We start from the raw sequence: 23,085 nt of genomic DNA, 5'->3' as shown, positions 1-23,085 counted from the left end.
CATTAACATCCATTAACACATCCTCAGGGAATACCTGTCTCTGGCTTTAGAAAAGAGGGTCAGAAGAAAATGGGTCATAGTACTCATGAATTTCAACAAGTGTTTGGTGGAAGAAATAAGAAAGATTGCAAACAAGGCTCAATTCCTCCGTAGGTCCTGAGGGAGCAATGAAATGGGAAGAGGGGAACATTGCTAGGTTAACTTACGAGAATCAGGACCTGAGATGTCTCAGCACAAAGTGACCATAATTTAAGTCCAACAGGTACAGAACACATATTCTTCCTCACCTCAAATCGTTCCCACTTCTGCAGGTTACCGAAACCTTAGTGTTTTATGGAGCACTTTCTCAGTTAGTGTTTTATCTCTTAGGCACCAATAAATATCAAGAATACAAATACTAAATGAAGCCTTTGATGTGGCTAAATTTTTGCATGAGTTTAGAAGATTTGGGGGAGACAGAGGAAGAGGACACAGAACACTTTTAGTCTTTAGTTTTAAAATGACAAGGCTTTAAAGAGGAACAATAACAAGGTAGTGTATAGGAAACATGCATAGATAGACTATTTTTTCATGGTTGGGGAGAAATATTGACGTTTGCCAAATGTTACTTTGCCATTTCTTTAGTGACACTCTGGCCTATTAGGGGATCCACAAGCAACTCAGGTGGCTATGAAGGGGATAGAAGAGACCCAGAGGTGACTGAATGCTCTCAATGACTTGGGCAATTCTTTAAACTTGCCAGAGTGCATTGAAAGGGAGGAAAACCTTGCCAGCATTTTAATGCTATGAACACATTTTCAATACACTCATCTTAAGTCATTATTTCACCTTGTTTGTGAAAGAACAGAGATCTTTCTCAGAGAACTGAGTTGGGTTTAAATTGGAAGGAAAACATTAGTTAGGTCTAGGGATTTGAGGTGTGGTCTTCTAATGACATGTTTGGTTAGTGTCTCCAAACCCAATAAAATGCAATCATAAATCAAAAACCCAACTGTGTAAAGAGTAGTTATAATTGATATATAATAAACACTTTCTGAGGTGGTAAGAACTTGAAACTGATCATATTAGAATCTAATTTCCTCCTAAAATAACCCAACTTACCAGGAAAATTAAGTGAAAGATAGTACCTCTCCACTCTGGATTTTATTATTCTTCCTTTTTGTTCAGCTTAGGCACTGATAAGAGAAAAAAAATCTATGTAAATATAAATATATAAGATAATAAATCTTCTACACCTACTAAATTCTGACAGTGATTAAATATTGAAATAGATTCACTTCACTAGAAACACACACACACATACACACACCCCAAGATATAAGCAAAAATAAAAAGTGCTTACTGAGAATATTTCTGAATAGTTTCAAAGCTCTAATAAGTAAAATTCCATAATATAATACACTGCATGACCCACTGTATACCCAATATGAAGTAATGTTATAGCTTGTTTTAATGTGATATATTGCTAGTGTGTATTAAAAACAAATCATGGGGCGCCTGGGTGCTTAGTCAGTAAGTGTCTGACTCTTGATTTTGGCTCAGGTCATGATCCCAGGGTCATAGGATCAAACCCCACCTCAGGCTCCATGCTGTGCATGGAGCCTGCTTAAGATTCCCTCTCCCTCTCTCGTAAGCACTCTACCTCTCTTCCTCTCTCTCTCTCAAAAAAAATCAGATTGCTGTAAATTATGACTGTATCTGTTTCCTTTTAATTACTGTTATTTATTCTTCACGTATGACTACAAACCAATGTTGAGAAGACTTTTGGTAGAAGACTACAAACCAATGAAGATTGTTTCTTAATATTTGTGAGATATTAATGTGAACTAAGGAAACTGGCATGTCTCTAAATAAGCTTAGCCTCTACTCTAGTGCTGTTCAACCTATTACCATGTTTTTAAAGTTTGTTTCTTAAGAGAGAGGGAGAGAGAGCACACACACGAGCAGGGGAGGGGCAGAAAGAGAGGGAGAGAGATAACCCCAAGCAGGATCCATGCTGTGAGTGCAGAGCCCAATGTGGGGCTTGAGCGCATGAACCCTGAGATCGTGACCTGAGCCAAAATGAAGAATCAAACACTGAACCAACTGAGCCACCAGGCACCCCAACCTATTATCATTATTACAATGTGCCTGGATCCCTACCATCTGAATGACTTTTGTTACTGACCTGGCAAAATAAGAGCAATCTGAATAAGCTGAACACTCAATAATGTCACATGTTCAAGAACACATTTGATTGTATTCAGGAACAAATACAATGGAAAAATACAAGATTATAGAAGCTTTATATATGACAAGTTTTGTATGTGAATACCATCTGACATTGTGTTGTATATTGCAAATATATAACAACAGAGATAAACTGAAATTTCAAAAGATGTCTTAGCTCTTTCTCTTTGGTTTTCCCTTTTTCTTCCTCGTTTTTTTCTTTCCCTCCCCTCCCTCTTTCTTTCTTTCTTTATTTCTTTCTCTTTCTTTCTTTCTTTCTTTCTTTCTTTCTTTCTTTCTTTCTCTCTCTTCCAAAACAATTCAATCTTAAAGGGTTTGGTAGAATAGAACAAAGTAAATGTGTGTACCAAAACTGGGAAGGGACCACAGTGACCCAGAGAAGGATGTAAGAAAAGTAGGATATCAACTAGGAGGGTTACCGTGTGGAGGTGGGCAAGGAAGGCATCAATGTAGTAGGATAGGCTGCTAGGGTAATTGGGACCCAATTGAGGTTTTGAGGGTGTTCACATAAAGGATGCCAAGCATGGGGTGTTTCAGTCCAAGTGGATTAAGGAGAACATTCATTTGGGGGACAGGATGCTGGCTGAGACAGAATATTGTTATATACAGGAGAATTGATTAAACAAGTAAATTTAAAACAACAGGAGCTAGATTTCCCACTATCAGAGAGGGGGAGATACAAATAAAGGGGGGAAAAAGAGAACTAGACTGAACTCTTTGGTGTTAGATTAAAATTGCCAGTATGAATTTATGGTTTCTGATGTATATATGATGGCTATGGAAATAAATATAAATACACTTGTGAATATACTGTGTATATACATATGTATACTGCCTGGTTCTGTTCATTAGAGGTCCTGGAAACAGTGACTCCCCACCAACAGCAATGAGCACTCTTAGTGCCCAGATGTTGGTTTCTAAATATCATTCTAGGGCTCCTTAGAAAAATGCCTGATTCCATGGCTGAAGGAGGGAAATAAAGTACGACATGACGATGGAATGTCTTGTATGCCAGAAAATATGAAAGCACTGGAAAAAAATGTCTAGACACTACAGAAGCCAGCTAGAAAGAATTCTCACTGGCCAAATGAGACAATAGAGCATCAAAATAAACAAACATAACAACTAATTGTAAGCTGCTGAATAAAATAGGAAACCATGAGTCCCTTATACAGATATGAACAAATGAATTAATTAATTGAAAGTTGTATGAGGAACAGACTATTTATACAATTTCTAAGTATCTCCCGATAAAAAATAATTATTAATTGCAAAAAGAAAAAGTGTAACTTCACATTACAGGAATCTAGCAGACATCATGTTGAGTGGTTAAAAGGAACAAATACAATGTGACAAATAGAAATCATGTGCTACATATAGATGCAGTGAAAAGAACACAGCTTTGCTCTGGTGATATTCCTGCTAAAGATGCATCACCTAAATTTAATCATGAGGAAACATTATGCAAACTCAAACTGAGAGACAGTTTATAAAATATCTGCCTGGGATCTTCAAAAGTGTCAAGGTCATGAATTGAAGGAAAGATAGACAGACTGCCTGGAACTCAAGAGCATCTAAATCACACTCAAATGTGGCTTGTAATTCTGAACTGGATCCATGGCTATAAAAGACATTAATGAGACAGTTGGTAAAATTTGAATGGGATCTGAGGATGAGATGGCAGCAATGTATCAATTCCAATTTCCTGCTTTTGATGGGTGTATTGTGGTGATGTAAGGGGATGTCTTTGTCTCTACGTTACTAGGTGATAGTACAGCACAGCCTCTGCAATTCACTCTCCAATGATTCAGGACAAAGTTCTCTGTTACTGGGTTCACAATTTTTCTGTAAGTCTGCATTTGTTTCAAATTTTTAAAAATGATGAAATCTTTTGTAGGAGAGTCTTTCACAATAAAATCTGTTATTCTCCCAATTTTAAGATAGTTGCAATAATTCTGATTGCTTGTACAATCTCTGAATTTTAATGGATGTCATAGATTTTTACCACCCCAGAGAATTTCTATAAAATTCAATTATTTTCTAGCTCATTTTATATCTCACTGAGATGTATTTACACATTGTGCCCTGGGACCTAAGGATAATATGGAAAATCAATTGTTTAACAAAATGGAATGTGGCCCTATGACAGCATATATTGTTCTCATATTTGGTTTCAAACGTGCTTATTTAATTCCATTTTAGAGTGAAATCAGATAAAATTACAATTCTATTTAAGTATTCTCCAGAAGTTAACTGAGCCCCCAAAGTGATTAGCCACAAAGAAATTTTAATTAGTTTGATGAAATCTGCCTTTTAAGCAGTTGGAAATTTAGAGATCCAAGAAAATGATCTGGGGTGTGTGTGCGTGTGTGTATGTGTGTGTGTGTGTGTGTGTGTGTGTGTGTTTCCCTTCTTTAAAAAAAGAAAAGAAGCAAAACGCAGGGAATTAAAATGCTTTGTCTGAGAGAAGCAGAGAGGCAACTCCATGCCAGCGCAGCACAATTTGTATGAAACCCTGTTTCTCCACAGTTATCTCTGTCTTAATGCATGTGTCGGTTTCCAGATTACAAAGAGGCTAAGGTAGGCGTGAGGCTATAATGTGAATAATGGTATTAAAACAAACAATATGGATTATTGACACTGTATTTTACATAACGGCAGATAAAACAATGAGCCTTGCAGAGCAAATCTGTGCTGAAAAGGCACAACCTTATCACATTACCATGGATCGGTGTGACTTTCCTGTTCAAAGCAGGGTTCGGACCAGGGTTAGGAGCCAAGTTTTTTTTTTTTCCCTGGGTATATGCAAAGACTTCATTTCAGACACCTTGGGCTGGAGCAGCATGTAAATTGTCAGGAAAAAATATTGATACCCTGAAGCTACCAATAGAGCCAGTTGCACAGCCAAATGTGCCGATTTGGCAAAGCAGCTGTTTTCCCTGCTCAAGAAATGTTCATGTTGTGTTCCTGCTTAAGCAAGTCAAACAAGCATTACATCAGTGTCTTTTATATTATAACAAAACCGGAGGCTTTTGTGCAGATTGAAACAAAGCCTACTCAATATTTTCTCTTTTGGTGCTGATTATATCTTCCCTTGTTTTCTATTCACAAGGTCCAGATATTGAGAATGACTAGCAGACACACAGTTATCCCACATGTCTGTGCTTTTAACTACCAATTAAAACAGAGAGAGAGAGGTCAGGATTCAGGCAGACAGAAGACAGAGCAGGTTCTAAGAATACAATGCTGGTTGTTTGTTCCTTTGTCTCTACAGGGATAGAACCAGGAGGGGAGCAATGTCTATTGAGTTCACTATCGTTATATTATCAGCACATGGAAAAGTGCCTGGCAGATTTCTGAATTTAAAATTGCTAATGTCTAGGATAGAAAAAAGTAAATTGTATCAAGTTGTCACTGTGGGTTTAGATCATTACTTTTAACTAGGAAGAAGGTTAATTCTGGGAGGATGAAATGTCACAAGATGAAAAAGGAAAACTCCTCTCTTTCCTACTTTCTCTGAAAAAATGGCTTTCTAGTTGAGTCCCCTAGCCAGGTTGGAAAACGGTCCAGACCAAATGTTTCCTAGAGCATCCCTCATTCTTAATTTATTCATTCATTTAATACATATTTATTATGTATCTACTACGTGTCAAACACTCTAATATGTGCTGAAGATTTAAATGTGCAGATGTGATCTTTGACCCAGGTGATGCTAATATTCATGGGGAATGAACATAAAATAATAAATGAGGGATGTAATAAAACCAAAAGACAGACAGACAGGAAGGCTGAATCGTAACTCTCAAGACAAAAGCCTTCAGGTGGGTTCACTGCAGGCATGCTAAATTCTTTCCTTTTAAAAAATTAACTCATAACGGATGGGAAAGTTAAAAGATCTCCACTGTTTGCCATAGATGAGTACTTTCTAGATTAAAGCTTTTACTGACAACGTTGCTTTAGAAAAAGACTAAATAAATAAATAAATTTTTAAGAAGTGATGAGATAGCTTCTGTTTTTATTTTGATCTTTTGGTCTGAGCAGACAGTGGTCTGTTGGCTTTGGTTTCTACCTGCATGAAATCTCACTGTCAAACTCTTGTCACTTCCCAAACTACTTTTTATTAGATACTGTGTTGTTATACATACATTATCTTATTAATTTTAGTTTAATTTTAATTAATTAATTTTTAATGATGTAAGCCCCATGCCCAAAGTGGGGCTTGAACTCGCAATGCTGAGACCAAGAGTTGCCAGCTCTACCAACTGAGACAGCCAAGTGCCCCTATCTCATTAATTTTTAAAAATATACTGTAAGACATTTCTATTCTTAATATACAGAAGATGGAATTAGGGCTCAGAATCCTTAAAAATCCAACATTTCACATCTAGTAAGAGTCAGAGGCAGTATCACTCAATGACCTATGACCTCCCAAACTGAACTAATGCTCTTTAATAAGGTGGCCAAGTCCATGCTTACTCTGCTTTGGTATCAATAATTATTGCATACTTACACTTTCTCCAACTTGGGCAATTTAGTTTTTGTGTCACTATTTCTATGGGCAATTACCATTATGGGATTTAAGCCAGAAATTCTGTTTTTGTAGATATACATATCACTGAAAAATATGTTGAAATGCAATGTTCTGAGCTCCAGTTTAATCTACTAAACAAGAATTTCAGGGAGTAGAATTCATGAAGCAACACATTTACCAATAATCGGGTCATTCTAATGCAAGTGATCTGTGAACCACATGTTGAGCCACATTACTCAATTATTTTAAGATGGTTTTTGGAGTGACTCCCACGGTGGCATAGGATTGTTACATTATCTGAATGCTCTCAGTAGCTCAAGGATAGAGACTCTACAATCAACTTTAAAATCAGGCTTTATAGGACTTTTAATTTATGATTTCAACATGTATTTACTGAGCACCTAATAGGAAACAGATGCTGGCAATAGAGATCAAACAGAGAGCAAAAGAAATAAAGTTATCTGCTTACACAAAGCTTGCATTTTAATCATGAAAAACAGAAACTAAATAGATACAAATAAAGTAAGAAAGCATCAAGTGACTCCAAGCGCAAAGAAGGAAATGAAACTTTGTGAAGAGGGCTTGGTGGTGGTGGTGGGGGGTCGGGTGGGAGGTGGCTATGTTTGAATGGGTGGTCAGGGAAGCCTTCTCAGGGGAAATGGGCATTCAAGTTGCAATCTTTGAGGTAAGAAGGCATCAGGTAAGAACCAGGCACAAGGGAGAGAGAAGGGAATACCTAGTGTGTAGGGGACTTGGTGGGAAACCAGCTTGGCACCAATGGGGAACCAAGAGAAGATAATGTGGCAGGTACAATCAGGGGAGATAGCAAGTACACTGGGACAAGTACAAGAGGGAGGCTAGAGGGAAATCATGCAGGATTTAATGGGAGATTTGGATTTATTCTAAGTAGAATGGAGGACACTGGAGGATTTTAAGGAAGGTAACAAGATGGCTTGCTATGTAATTCTTTAGAATAACACGTGTAGATAGATTTATTGCACTGAATGGGATTGTATGTCATTCATCTATGAGTCGATCTTTCTCCATGTCTTCCTAACAAGAAACTATTATACTTTCTCTTATTAGTGATGGGAAGCTTTTTACCTTCATGTATTGGTTCACACCTTGCTTAAATCCAGCTACATTTCTAATCCCATCTTCTTAGAATTTTAAGATTTTTCGGTTGTCCATGCCATTCGTGTGTTCATAGACCTTGATTGCGGTAACTGACTTTGAGGAGTTAACATAGAAAAGGTGGTTGCTTGTTCCTTGCTTGTCTTGAAGAGATCCTGGAACCATGATGGGGAAGGACTCCATCATATGTGGACTCCATCTGATGTATATCTCTCTCCTGCTAGTTTTACTTTATCAAGTTTGCTGTAATAAATTTTATCCATGAGTATAACCTGGTATTGGTTACTTTCAGTCACCATGTGACTGAATTTAAATTTGAGTAACACCACTGAAACAGTGCCTAATGTTTGTTTCAGCTGATAGAAGTATTATAGTGATTTTAATCTGTTTGTTAATTGATCTTGACTCTCATTCACTAACAACTGCTTTCTTCATTCTCCTGTTAATACCACCATAGTCTAGTTTTATCTATAAACATATAAAGGAGATACACACACACATGTGCATGGACAGACAGAGATTTACACTTATTTACATATGTAAATTATAGTTGAGTATATGTTGCATAATAAAGAATTTGACTGGCTTCTGTCCTTCGTTACTGGGGGTAAGATTTTAAATCTTTGAAATTTCCCAAATAATGTGTATTTTGGTTATGCATGGCATTTGGATCACACCTCAGTTTATGCTAAAAAGACAACTCAGGATGGAGTCTGGTCACCAGAAATACCAAGCTTATACTTAGAGGATTAGGGTTTTGAGCCAGCTTCCCTTCCAGAGAGGAGTGGAAGTGGGTGGTTGGAGTTTCAGTTCAACAGGATGGCCAATGATTCCATCAACAAAAGAGCCCTGTAATTAAATCCCAAAAAGAAATCCCAAAAAAGAGCCCTTAACACAAAAGCTTGGGGAAGCTTCTTGGTTGATGAACACATCGATGTGCTGAGAGAGTAAAGTGCCCTGTTGGGAAGAGGGCCTGGAAGCCCTGCATTTGGGACACTTCCAGATCCCACCCTATGTGTCAGTTGATTTCAGTTGGCTGGTCCTGATTTGTATTCTTTGTAATTGAAAACACTTTCCTGACTTCTGTGAGTCATTCTAGTGAATTATTGAACATGAGTGGGAGTCGTGGGAACTTCCTAGTTCTGTAGTCAGTTGATCAAAAGCAGGTGGCCTGGAAACCCCCAACTTCACTGCTGGCATCTTAAATGAGGGAAGTCTTAGTGGGGACCATGTTCTTTAACCTGTGGTAGTTTGATGCTAACTCCTACCAGTTACTTTCAGAATTGAACTGCAGTGCTCCAGTATACATATATGAAGGATGAAGTTCTGGTACCCTGAGTGATATATGTAATACTAAGATAATGCTTTGTTTATAATGTCCAATATTTCACATACGTTTTAAAAAGTTGTTCAAGACTCTTTGAGAACAATGTGCAATGAAGCCTAGATTGGCTCTGTCCATGGTAGAGATTTATACCCAGTGCCTTTCACTTCTTACTTGAATTTAATTACTCAGTGATTTTAGTACTTATTAAATGATACATATATAAGGTGCCAAAGAAAGCATTCTTTTTTTTTTTTTTGAGACAGAGAGAGACAGAGCATGAATTGGGGAGGGGCAGAGAGAGAGGGAGACACAGAATCGGAAGCTGGCTCCAGGTTCTGAGCCATCAGCACAGAGCCCGACACGGGGCTCGGACTCACAGACTGCAAGATCGTGACCTGAGCCAAAGTCAGACGCTCAACCGACTGAGCCACCCAGGCGCCCCGAAAGCATTCTTTTTAAAACAAATGTTTATTAGTTAATTTGAGACAGTGGGGGGGAGGGGGGGGGAAGAGGGACACAGAGAGAGGGAGAGAGACAATCCCAAGCAAGCTCCACACTCAGAGCAGAACCCAACATGGGGCTCGATCCCAAGAGCCTGGGATCATGACCTGAGCCAAAATCAGGAGTCGAATGCCCAACTGACTGAGCCACCCAGGTGCCCTCCAAAAGAAAGTATTATATACAAATTCAGTGGTCATTTCATATTGGCTATTGCCCAACTCTTTTGGTAGCTCAAATTATATCTTATTAGCACAGACTTTGAGAAAGTAAATCCTCTAGTGATGAAAAAAATCCCATTTTTAATACCTGTTCTGAAAATATACTACCCTCAGTGGAGGACCCCAATCAGATCAGAGAAGTTGTGATCACCATAGACACATACTATAAATGGATTTGTCTGTGCTCTCATTTCTCTTCTCACTCTGCTCCCCACAGCCCTACATCCAAGGGCAAACAAATGTTTTTCTGGCATTGGGATTGGGGATTTTAGGACTTATTTTATGAAACCATTAGTGCTTCACCAAAATAATGAAAGAATGGGTGTTAGAGACATGGGTATTTGGCAGGAGGAAGGCATTTGGGATTAACAAACATGAATAGGGATAGGGTGGTAAATTATTACCAGTATCTGGGGAAGGTCTTCAGCTATTATTTGGATTAGGTTCCCTTTGTGTAGTTGACAATTCTTTTATGAACAAAAAACTGGTTTCTTTGGAATTATTTTTACCTTAATTCTTTCCATCTTTGGTGTTTCTACTCATTTACATGATTGGCCTAGAGAACAATTTATCATCCCTCTTTTACACATCTGATTTTCTAAAGGTCGCCTGGCAAGTCAGGGATGACATTGGGCATATTCTCTTGGGTAGCTTCTAATAATTGCACTTCCTCCCCAATGCTTTGGGTGTCTGGCACATTTGTAATTGACAGAAGGATAACAATGCAATCTGGCTGGTTTCCAAGGCCACCCTCATATGGAATTGGATAGTATGGGAGTAGCTAAACTGCCTATATCTATCACTATGAGGAAGAGAATTTTAAAAATCCAAAACAAAGAAATTCTCTGATTGGATCATTGTTTGTTTCTTTAATGAAAAGACTCACACATTTAGTTAACCAAGAAGCCAGAGAAACAAACTGCAAATAGCAATAGAAATGTGAATGCTACTTAATCCCTCGCTAGCTAGCTTTAGAAATGCCCAGTCTAGAGGCGCCTGGGTGGCTCAGTCAGTTGAGCATGTGACTCTTGATTTCAGCTCAGGTCATGATCTCATGACTCCTGGGTTCGAGTGCCACATTGGCCTCCATACTGACAGTGTGGAGCCTGCTTAGGATTTTCTCCTTGCTCCTCCCCTGTGCGACTGTGTTTGCATGTGTGTGCTTTCACTCTTGTACTCTCTCTCAAAATAAATAAATAAACTTAAAAAAAAAAAAAAGAAATGCCCAACCTGTTTCTGTCTATGACACCCTATTCTTTCACTAGAATTTGTGCACAGAGAGACAAATCTACCTGCAGGTAAAGGCTATGGGCAGGTGTAGTGGTTTCTGAGTGGCATTTAACCAGGCTGATTCACATAAGCATGCCTGTCTTTGGAATGATCTAGGGATGCCAAAGTGGAAAGGATTCCACCTGTCACATCTGTGATTAGAGTGGGGGAAAAAAGGATCAATGATCCTCTCCTTTAAAATGTGGATAAAATAAGAAAAGTATTTCTTCAGCACTGTCAGCCAGGTAATTTACTAACAGACACAGAGGATATTGAAATTATTGTTGTGCACCCTTTGACAATCTTGTATTGGTTTATTAAAAGACATCAAACTTTTTGTTTAATATGAAGGATTCTTGTTGTTTTATATAACTCAAGGTGTTATGATAATGATGAAAGAATTTTTATTCTACTTCTGAAATAGTTAATTATGAACAGATAACTACATAGCATAGATTTTAAAAATTAGAATATTTTTTATTTGCTGAACGTTTGGGTAGAAGATAAGTATACAAAAATCTAATTAATTATACCTTTTGGAATTGGGTCAATTATATACTATATATACTATTATAGCGTATATGTAATATATAGTATATAATACATAGTCTTTCAAACTTACCAAAGTACTTTTATATTCTAACTGTTGACCATTTCTCCACCCATCTGGTATGCATGCCAGTCTGAATGTTCTTGCCATGTGGCCCTGCTGTGGATTTGATCTGGGCCGTGTGGCTTGCTTTGGCCAATAGAATGAGGTTAGGGTACACGTATGCATAGTCTGTGCTTAGACCTCAGGATGTCTTATGGGTTTTTCCTTCTGCCCTTGGGCTTCAGCCACCATCATGCAGAGGACATCCCTAGACTAGCCTATTGGTTCCAGGAGATGGATGAGGGACACATGGAGCAGAAATGTCCTACAAAGCTCTCCCACCCAAGCCCAACCTAAGCAGAAACCTCAGCTGACCTACAACTGCATGAACTGTAATAATAATGAATTGCTTTCGTGAGCCCCTGAATTTGGGTATAATTTGCTATGCAGCAAAAGCTAAGTGATTCTGCAGCATGTAAGGCTGGAGCGTTGGGCTGTTCATGGTTTCTTAAATTCAATACAGAGATTACAAATGGTTAAAGGGCTTACTCAAAATCACTTGTAATTCAGCATTCCACTGGGCTATAAATGCATCTCTTGCTTTCAAACCCCCATGTTCTTTTACTCTGAGAAGCCCTTCTAGAAACTGAGCATGATTGTTTTTAAAGTGTATTAAACCTCAGGGAGGACATCTATTATTGTGACCCAGCCTCTCTGCTGCCTCAGCTATCTTGCTCCTGGAGTGGAGTAAAGCCATGTGATCTATGCTGTGAAAAGCACATTTCTACATGCCCCTTTCCAGGTATGGTGCCCTATCTCTGTGATACACACATGTCTTGTTCTGAGCATATACAGACTATATAGGAATTGATCGAAAGCATACTATACAGGAATTGATTGGAACATTTAATTTTGAAAATGGCTGAAAAAAGAAGTGAGTCATGATACAGTGGTAAATGCTTTAAACATCCCCTCCCTGTTTCCCAAATTTAACACTTTCCTGAGCTGTGATTAAGAGCTGTTACACTGAAGGGATGAAGACAGACTGGCCTTCTGGTTCATAAATCCGTCTTTACCAGCTGGGGCTTGGAAAGTCCCACACAGCTGGAAACATTAATTAAGTCTGCCCTTATAAGAAATTCCTCAAGACTCTCTCCTAATGCCATACGTAAAGTTTTTAAATTTTTTTTTTTCAACGTTTATTTATTTTTGGGACAGAGAGAGACAGAGCATGAACGGGGGAGGGGCAGAGAGAGAGGGAGACACAGAATCGGAAGCAGGCTCCAGGCTCTGAGCCATCAGCCCAGAGCCTGACGCGGGGCTCGAACTCACGGACCGCAAGATCGTGACCTGAGCTGAAGTCGGCCGCTTAACCGACTAAGCCACCCAGGCGCCCCCATAAGTAAAGTTTTTAAAAGGAACAACCAAAGATAGAGTTGAGGCAAACTGAGACAACTAATATTCATATAAGGAAGAAAAATTCCCTACAGTAGAGTACTGGAAATCCATCAGAGTCCAACCTCTGTCTAGACTTCATTTATGTTTGACAGAGTGGGAGGGATTACTGTTTACTTTTTTATTTAGTTTAATTTTTTAAAATTATATTTGCTGGCGGGGGTGCCTGGGTGGCTCAGTCGGTTAAGCGTACCATTCTTGATTTCGGCTCAGGTCATGATCTCACAGTTTGTGGGACTGAGCCCACGTTGGCCTCTGTGCTCACAGCTTGGAACCTGCTTGGGATTCTGTCTCTCCCTCTCTCTCTGCTTTTCTCCACCCCCCCCCCCCACTCTCACTTTCTCTCTCTTTCTCTCAAAACAAAAAAACTTAAAAAATTATTTTCTGGGGACATTTATGAGGGAGACTCTTATTTATTCCCTGTTGAGGTCTCTGAAGATACATTTTGAGGCAGAAACCAGTAAAGCGACTTTGGCATCTTCTAACATATGTTGCAGATTCCGCTAACTCAGCAGGCCCCCATGGAAGGCTTTTAATAATTGGGCTTCCGAAGTTGTGTGTGCACTGACAGGTAATATTCATGCACATAAATTTGACAATAACAATCTTATTGCTCTCGTGGTTTAACTACCACCTACATGCTGATGGCTCTTAACTTTTTAATTCTAGCAGAGACCTCTTCTGTGAGTGTCAGACTTCTAATTCAGCTGCCTTTTCACCAGCTGCATGAGAATGCCCCAAGGCACCGCCAAATTAACATAGGCAAATCTAAATGTATCCTATGCTTCCTACTACGTTTTCTTCCTAGGTTTCCCAGTCTCAGTTAATGGCCTCAGCATCCACCCAGTCACCTAAGTTATCATTCCAGGTATCATCCTGGATGCATTCTATTTCTAGACTCTTCATTCTCCATGGGCACAAAGCCCTGTCAATTTTACCCCATAAGTATTTCTGAAATCTGTCTCATTTAAAATTCCTAGCTTCCCAACATTTCTCAAAAGAAGTATTGCACCTTTAGTCCTACACTAGCTCAGATCTCTCTTTAAGGAAATGAAAGCTGACCAAGGGGCTGTCACAACTGAACAGCTTCCAATATTCTATATTCTTTTTTTAAATTTTTTTATTACATTTATTTATTTTTGAGAGACAGACAGTGAGACAGAGCATGGCGGAGGAGGGGCAGAGAAAGAAGGAGACACAGAATCCGAAGCAGGCTCCAGGCTCTGAGCAAGCGTTCAGCACAGAGCCCGAGGGGCTCAAACACACAAACCATGAGATCATGACCTGAGCTGAAGTCGGACGCTTAGCGAACTGAGCCCAGGTGCCCAGGTGCCCCCCCAATATTCTATATTCTAAAATTCAGTTTCCTTACCATGATCTTAAAGGGCTTGAGTAGTGTGGTCACTGCCTTTCTGTCAAGCCTCATCTGGATACAGTGGACTGGAAGCTGACTGAGTTCCTGTCCCAGCTTTGCTGCTCACTGGTGTGTAACCTTGGGCAAGTTTCTCCACACCTTTTAGCTTCAGTTTCCTCTTCTGTAAAAGGAGATTATAGTACTTAAAAGGTTGTTAAGGTAACAACCTTAAAAGGTTGTTATGGGCATTAAGGAGTTAATATAGTAAATAACTTAGGATACTACTTGATAAACAATAAGCACTCTAAATATTTCTCAGACCTCAGCTTTTTACCTCAGACATTCTGTTGTATTCGTCGCTTGCTGCATGAGCCATGTTGTATCCTATGTTCACACCTTTCCTGAAAAACTGCTTCCTTTGCCTGTGTTAACATTATTCTTTCTTCAATTAAATATCTCCAATTAATGCTTCATTTCACCATTGAGTCATTTGGTCATGCCTTCATTCATTCATTGAACTATAATTTATTGAGTAGTGATTCAATAAAAGGTGACTACAAACAATATGGCTCTCTGACTTCAAGGAGTTTGCGGGAAGATGGCATTGGCAGATGGATGAACATATAATCAGGGTCACTTAATTAGAGAAGAGTATGTGTTTGGTGATGAAAAGACTAGAGAATATGTGAACATACATGAGGAACACTAATAAGTCTGGAGGAGGCATTTCACATATTCTCTCCTCTGGGAAATTGGTGAGAGAGAGCGACCTCTCTTCTTTATATAAAGCCACTAATCTCATCACCCTCATGACTTCATCTAACCTAATTATCAAAGGCATCACCTCCAGATATCACCACATTGGGAGGGGGCAGCATATGAATCTGGGGGGGGGTGTACACAATTCACTCCATAGCACCTGGCTAACCTCTCCCAGAAATCTTACCTTAACTTACTGCATATGCATTTTCTTTTCTGCTCTTCCTTTTGGAATACAAGTGACTTGGAACACAATCCCTGCATGTGGCTCTGTGACTCCAAGGCCAGATACACTTATAGACACACAGTAAGTGTGCAACAAATATTTGTTGAACCAAACTGGGGTGTTCATACAAGGTGGTGGTGTTGGCAACATTGTCTTATCTGAGGCTAAACTCCATAACATCTGTTAAAGTGGATGCCTTAGAAAATGTATTGTAATCTTTAAATGACTTTGAGCAAATGATTCCCCCATCTCCCACACTGAGCTTCAGTTTTCTCATCTATAAGAATTAGCCATCTTCGAGTGAATAACCAAAGGCCTTTCAATGTCTCTGATTCTGGGATTTGACCCTCTGGACAAACTCTTTTGTCCTCTCGGAATCAGTGTCCTTTCTCCTTTTCCCTTTCATGGAACTTCCCCACTCGTTACTCCAGATTTTCTTCCCACTTCTGTCACCTCCCCTCCTCAGTCTCCTTTGCTGGTTTCTTTGCAGGGTCCTCCTCTCAGTTTTCTTCCAGGACCAGGAGAGTAAACTAAGACCAGAGGCCAAATCTGCCCCTGCAGAGAGAGTTGTACTGGAACACAGCCACACCCATTCATTGACTATTGTCTCTGACTGCTTCCAAGCTACAATAGCAGAGTTGAGTACTCATGACAGAGACAGTCTGTCCTGAAAAGCCTAAAATACTTGCTATCTGGTCCCTTACAAAACGAGTTTACCAACCTCTGTTCTAGGAGATTTCATCCTGTCCCATGGCTTTGATTATTATCTACATTCTAATGATTCATAAGTTTCTGTCACCAACTTTGATTCTCCCCTGAGCTTCACCTTCGTACGTGCAACCATTTATTCCATGTTGCTACTTGATCTTTAATAGGCATCTCAGAATAGGGTTGCACAGAAGAGGATGATGCTGGGGCCAGGCCTTGGCTTTGAATCCCACTTTTACTAAGTACTAGTAGTGTGGCCTCTGCAAGTTATTAACCATTCTCTGCCTTACATTCCTCATGTGTTCAATGAGGATGATGATCATAGTAACATCGCATAATGTTGTGATGTTGACTGTATTTATCAATATATGTAGAGCACTGAGGACACTGGTTGTGGACTCAGATTTTGGGAGTTAATCACTGACCCTCACTTTCCCTCATACTCCACATAGAGCATATCAGCAAGTTCTCTCAAGTCTACCTTAAAATATTTATTACTCAGCATTTTCACTGTTACTATTCTACACCAAGCTACTATGATTTCTCACCTAAATTCCAGGATCTTCTGATTATTGTTTCTGTATCCTTTTTGCATCCCTTCTATGTTACCTAGTTCTCCACCCAGCAGCAGTGTAATCTTTTAGAAATATAATTTTATCACATCACTCCCTTGCACAATATCATCTAATATCTTCCCAACACACTTGGAATAAAATCAAAACTCCTTACCATTGAACTACAAAGCCCTATATGTTCTGTCGCTGACTTTCCTCTGAACATTCTCCTCCATTATTCTCCCTGTTATCCTGTCCTTTCCAGTCCTCCTCAAGCATGGAAAGCCTGTCTATGCCTCAGAGACTTTAGACTTGATGTTCTTCTGTCTGGACTGTGTTTCCTCCAGATATTCTCATAGCCCATTCCCTTATTTAAGTCAAGTCTCTACCTAAACGTCATATCCTCAGAGTATCCTTTCCTGCTTTCTCCATTTAAAATCTACCTTCTTTCTGGGCACCTGGGTGGCTCAGTCAGTTAAGCGTCCGACTTCAGTTCAGGTCATGATCTAAGGGTTTGTGAGTTCAAGGCCAGCATCAGGCACTCTGTTGTCAGCGTAGATCTTCGGATCCAGAACTTCTGTCTCCCTCTCTCTCTGCCCCTCCCCCGGCTCATGCATGTTCACTCTCTCTCTCTCATAAATAAATAAGCATTTACAAAATTTATTAAAAAATAAAAGAAATAAAATGTACTTTCTTTCACTGTCTAGTCCCATTGACTACTTCTTTGGTCTTTATAGCACTCATCACTAAATCATGTTGCGTTATGTATTTATTGAATTATTTGTTTAGTGTGTTTACTGTATAAGCCCCAAGATGAGAGTGATTTTGTTTCTTGGTCACTATTGTATTTTTGGTGGCTAGATGAGTATATGTCTTTTTGTACGCAACCAATAAATACATGTCATGTGAATGATAAGATCATTCTCTTCTCTAACAAATTCAGATAATAAAGTATATACATCTATCAAAACCTGATAGAGATTTTTAGCATCATGCCACAAAGGAGAAACCTGAAGATTTATACAACATGATAAAAAAAAAGAACACACAATTTTACACCACCTGACAACTATTTTCTCTGAAAAGATTATTTTAGACCCTTAGACAAAGTATTAAGCTTTAATCAGTACTAGATCTACTCTGAATATTTTTTGTTCTGTCTTCCTCCATCTATTTTTTATAGTATGCACTGTATTTTGCTGAAATTGGGACTACACTGTGACAATAAAAAGTCTTTGTTTTTATGTTTAAGGAATTCTCCCCCAAATGTCTTGCAGTTCAAAATGAGAATTACAACGTAAAAAGGTCTAACTTGCCCTAGTAGAGCCAATTTTTAGACATGCCTCTAATCCTTCTCTCATCTCATCCTGCCATTTCTGAAATATGTGGGGAATCAAACTGAAAATAAGATTTCTCAGGGCTCAGATGAGAGTCCATGAACGAATTGTGATTCGGCCTCAGGAGGACCTGACACGCACTCATTTTGTGCATCTGTGAAAAATTGTTGCAAGGGTTCTATCAGAGCAACATTTTCTTTTGGAAATAAACCCAAACCCCTAGATTTGCATTTTAACCATGATAGTTCTTTCTTCTTTGACTTCACTAGTAACACCTTTTGTTATGAAAAAGCAGCCAATACAATTTTGTGAAAATAAGAATAAAATATCTCTATAATATCGCCTCCCAAAGATGGTCAGTTAACATTTTAGTGTATTTCCTTACAGTATTGTTTCTCTGAACAGATAAAATACACCTTTTTCATCATATAAGACCAAAATGTGGGGTGCCTGCGTGGCTCAGTTGGTTAAGTATCCGACTCTTGATTTCAGGTCATGATCTCACAGTTTGTGGGTTAGAGCCCCATGCTGTCGGTGCTTGGGATTCTCTCTCTCCCTCTCTCTCTGCTCCTCCCCCATTCACAAGCACCTTCTCTCTCTCTCTCTCTCTCTCTCTCTCTCTCTCTCTCAAAATAAATAAGACAATGTGAAAAGAAGACCAAAATGTTATCCAAATAGGATCATGTTATATTTCCTGTTTAGTAAACTACCTCTCAAATATAACCATTCATCGTGAATATTTTCCAGGATGTGACATATTCTTAGACAACATAATTCTAATACCTGCATAAGGTTTTGTTGTGTAGCTGTATCATAATTAAGTTGTATGTTGTAGAACTATGTTGCTTCAATCCTTCTTGCCATGTTGCTTATAACAGATATGTGTTGTTTTATGTCCTCCCCAGCATTACTTCTTTGAGGACGCTACCACTCCCTTAATTCTGGAGACATGTCAGTAATCATCCATTGGCCATCCCTGGCTACAGTGACCTTGGCTTAACCAATATTTTATCTCCTGGGAGAAGCAATTTGCCTAATATTGAGAACATACCCTACACAGATATAGAGCCCATCCAGGGAATGGTATGTAGATATTAGGGATGAGTTGGAAGGAAGGGGAAACTGTTCCTTTGCCTTCGTGTTGCTCATCATAATAAAGTAAGATCTCTTGGGAGAAACCCACCTGTGGTTAGGGAGAAAGACGATAATGCAACAGTGGAGATTGTTTGAAAAGTTAAAGAAGAGAAAACGAGCCCTCAGTTTTGGAATCGAGCTATGCCTAAAGCTGTAACAGTCCTGGATTTCATCCTTCCATGAGCTGATACATTCTTTTACCTCTTATTATTATTATTTTTACTTAAACTAGTTTGGGTAGAGTTTCTCATACTACCTAAGTAATAATTTTAATACTGTAATCTGCTACATTTTCCATGAACAAACGTGAATCTCTTCATTTCATTGAACGACGTTATTATTTTGATGCACAATTTGATGCACAGTATCTGCTTAACTTGATAATGATGTCCTTAAAGAAATCCGGGAAATACATAGCTCATAGCTATATTATTTTTTATACTGTCTTTTCAACACACAATAGGTTTTACTCCTACAGGCTACTCTTCAAGAGCTGGTTTGGTTCCTTCAGATGTGTACAGCACATGGTAAATGTACAATAGAACCGTGATGAGTAGATTACCAAATGATTGAATTTGCTGCATGAGGAGCCCCAAGAGTTTCTTTTAAAAGGTGCATTGATTCCCTCAGGTTATGCTCAAACACTATATGAAACACTTTGAAATGCACACTGTTCTCTTTGGTCCTTCAATTTTATATGGTCGTAAAAAACTGCACCGTGTTTGTTTCAATTTTTCAACATGAAATGGTAAGCTGGACTTTAAAAACATGAATTGTGATCCCCAGGAAGGAACTATAAAGCCCCACTGAGATTTAAACATAGACGATGGAACTATTTGCTAGGTTTTTGGGTTTAAATTCTAGGTATCTACAGAAGTTCTGACAGTTTGACAAAAGCATAATTTGCAGGAGTTAGAAAGCTTTTGACCTACAGGATCATATTCAAGGCCATAAATACAGTGTTTTAGGTCTCAGACAAAGAGAAAAAGGAGAAAGGCTCTCATATCCTATTTTCACATTCCATTCTCCACCATCAGTGGGTAGCACTCACCATGTTTTTCCTCCATAGCGTTCTAAGAATGCTAAAGCTTTCCTGAGAGTGTTCAGGAAAGTGAGACTTCTGTCTGAGATTGACTAAGAGGCAAAGAAAAAGGAAATCCCATGAGATTTAGTTTTAGTCATAAAGTTTAGGTCCATCTCAATATCAGAATCAATAGCATCACAACAGCTAATTAATAAGGCAGTTGTCAAAACAAAGTCTAAATAAATGGCTACAAGGCAGTCGACAGGGTATAACAAACTATCATAATGGATTGTTCCACTCTAATTTCAGCATAGCGACCAACATGCTTGCCAACTATAGCAATTTTTTCTTATTGCAATGAGTTTATTTGGGTATATCCCTTCTTGATATTCCATTTTTTCCCTTGATGTTCTACCAGTTTGTTAGCTGAGTCAAATCTACTACTGTCATAAGCGTAATTCTGGCAGGCTGCTGTATGTGTAGTTACCAAGAGGGCCCATCCTATTCAGGGCTCCATTCAGTAGGGGCCAAGCAGTGCCCACAGCCTCAGAGGAAGACCATCCTTCAGCAGGACATCTTGTCTCCAATGGCATGAGTCAAGGGGGAACTCAATAATTCTTCCTTCTAGCAAGGCCCCCTTTATCACTCTTTCTCTTCAATGCTAGCAATCTCTTCATCCTTCTGCCTTGGGACCACTAGGGCTAATGAGTATGACTCTTGCTGGATTCAGGTTGACCATCCTGGGATGTTTAGGATTTTCACATTGTTGCTCATCATCAGATTCTATCCCCATTGCCTGTTGTGACTCTAACCTTTCCTGCCCCATCTCCTAAAACCCTTTCATGGAGCTCTAGGTCAATCATCAGCAAGCACATATTCTCAGGCTCATCAGCAAATGATTGCTCCTTTTTTGCTCAAAAATCTACTCTCTGCTGATGGCACTACTTTTCCTGAAGCAATTTCAAGGGAGTGGTTTATTTTTCTCCTACAATTTTCCTGTCAAGGCATCTGGAGGCATAATAGTTGTCTTACTGCTCTGCAATGCCACTTTCAGACCATTCTTCCCTGAACATTCCTCCTTATTTTACATCCACTGTCAGATTACCCTCCCTCTTTCTTTGGAAAATTTTTCTCCTGGTATATTTCACTTCCTTTGACACTATTGATAAGGTAATTCTTTTTTTTTATAGGTTTATTTATTTATTTTTGAGAGAGACAGAGAGAGAGAGAGAGAGTGCACACACATGTGCACACAAACAGGAGAGAGGCACAGAGAGAATCCCAAGCAGGCTCCACGCTGTCAGTGCAGAGACTGATGTGGGGCTCCACTCACGAATCTTGAGATCATGACCTGAACCAAAATCAAGAGTTGGATGCTTAACTGATGGAGCCACCCAGGTATCCCAGATGATTCTAGATAATTTCTGTAGCCACACATAAGATCTTTCCAATGTCCTCATCTTAACTTCTTGATCTTCTCTGCTCCAGTGATTTTGTCCAACACTCTATCTCAGGCACTCTATTATCACTGCCATATGCTTGACCAGGACACTTACCAATAATGGCATCAAACTCCATTCTATTTTTCAATTCCCTTCTTGTAGTACTTAAGCTCCAACAACACTTCAGCCCCTCCAGAATATCTAATGCCTCGATCCATCAATTTGGCATTGTTCTTCCCTGCCTTCCCAAGCCCTCTCCTCCTGCTACATTCCACTCACATTTCATGGTCAGTTACTATTACCTTTTATAATTAGTCTATTATTATAGTCATTCTCTTCAAATATATCACCCCTCTCTACTTTCTTTGCAAAACCACATCCCTGGTTAAGTCTACCTCTTTAAGTACTTGATGCCTCCACCAGTACTGCTGAACTTGGCTGGAGAAGACACAAAATACCCTGACTGATCTCATTTTAAATTCATCAATTACCTCAAGTTGGCCCTTGTTGCTGCTGGCCAAACATAGTATATACCCTTAACCCCTTCTTTCTTAGTCTCTAGTCAGTGCCTCTCAAACTTTAATAGGCAAAAATAAAATCAACTGAAGACCTTATTGAGATACCCATTCTAATTTTGTAGGTGTGTATGGAACCTGAGAATCTGAATTTCTAGTAGCCTCCTAGATAATAACGCTGCTGGTATATCAAGAAATTGATATGGAACTTCTGTGGAACGCCTGGGTGGCTCAGTGAGTTCAGCGTCCAAGTTCGGCTTAAGTCATGATCTCACAGTTCGTGAGTTCAAGCCCCCGGTAGGGCTCTCTGCTGATAGCTCAGAGCCTGGAGCCTGCTTTAGATTCTCTGTCTCCCTCCCTTCCTGCCCCTCCCCTGCTCACATTCTGTCTTTCTCTCTCTCAAAAATATATATGTTAAAAAATTTTTTAAAAGAAGGAATGGCCCAATAATGATTATAGATCCTTCTTTCCTTTCTCAAAATTCCATTATGTTTTCCCCATGATCACTCTCAACCTTTGACTGACCTTGCCTCCTACTTTACTAGAAAATTGAAGAAATCACAGTAGAAATCCTGTAAGCATTGCTCATCATACCTTCCTACAGTCCTGCAATTGGGGTCATGCACTTACCTTATCTCCCATTAGTAAGGAGGGACTATTCAGGGTCCTCACCAATGTCAAACCCTCCACTTTATACACTAAATCTAGATCCCATTCTTTCTATTCTGCTCTCTCAGGTTGCCCTGGAAATTCTCCCCTCTCAGTTTTAAAATTAT

Source organism: Prionailurus viverrinus, chromosome A2, assembly GCF_022837055.1.
Source record: "Prionailurus viverrinus isolate Anna chromosome A2, UM_Priviv_1.0, whole genome shotgun sequence".
Lineage (NCBI taxonomy): Eukaryota > Metazoa > Chordata > Mammalia > Carnivora > Felidae > Prionailurus > Prionailurus viverrinus.
Note: the sequence above shows the minus strand (reverse complement) of the source record.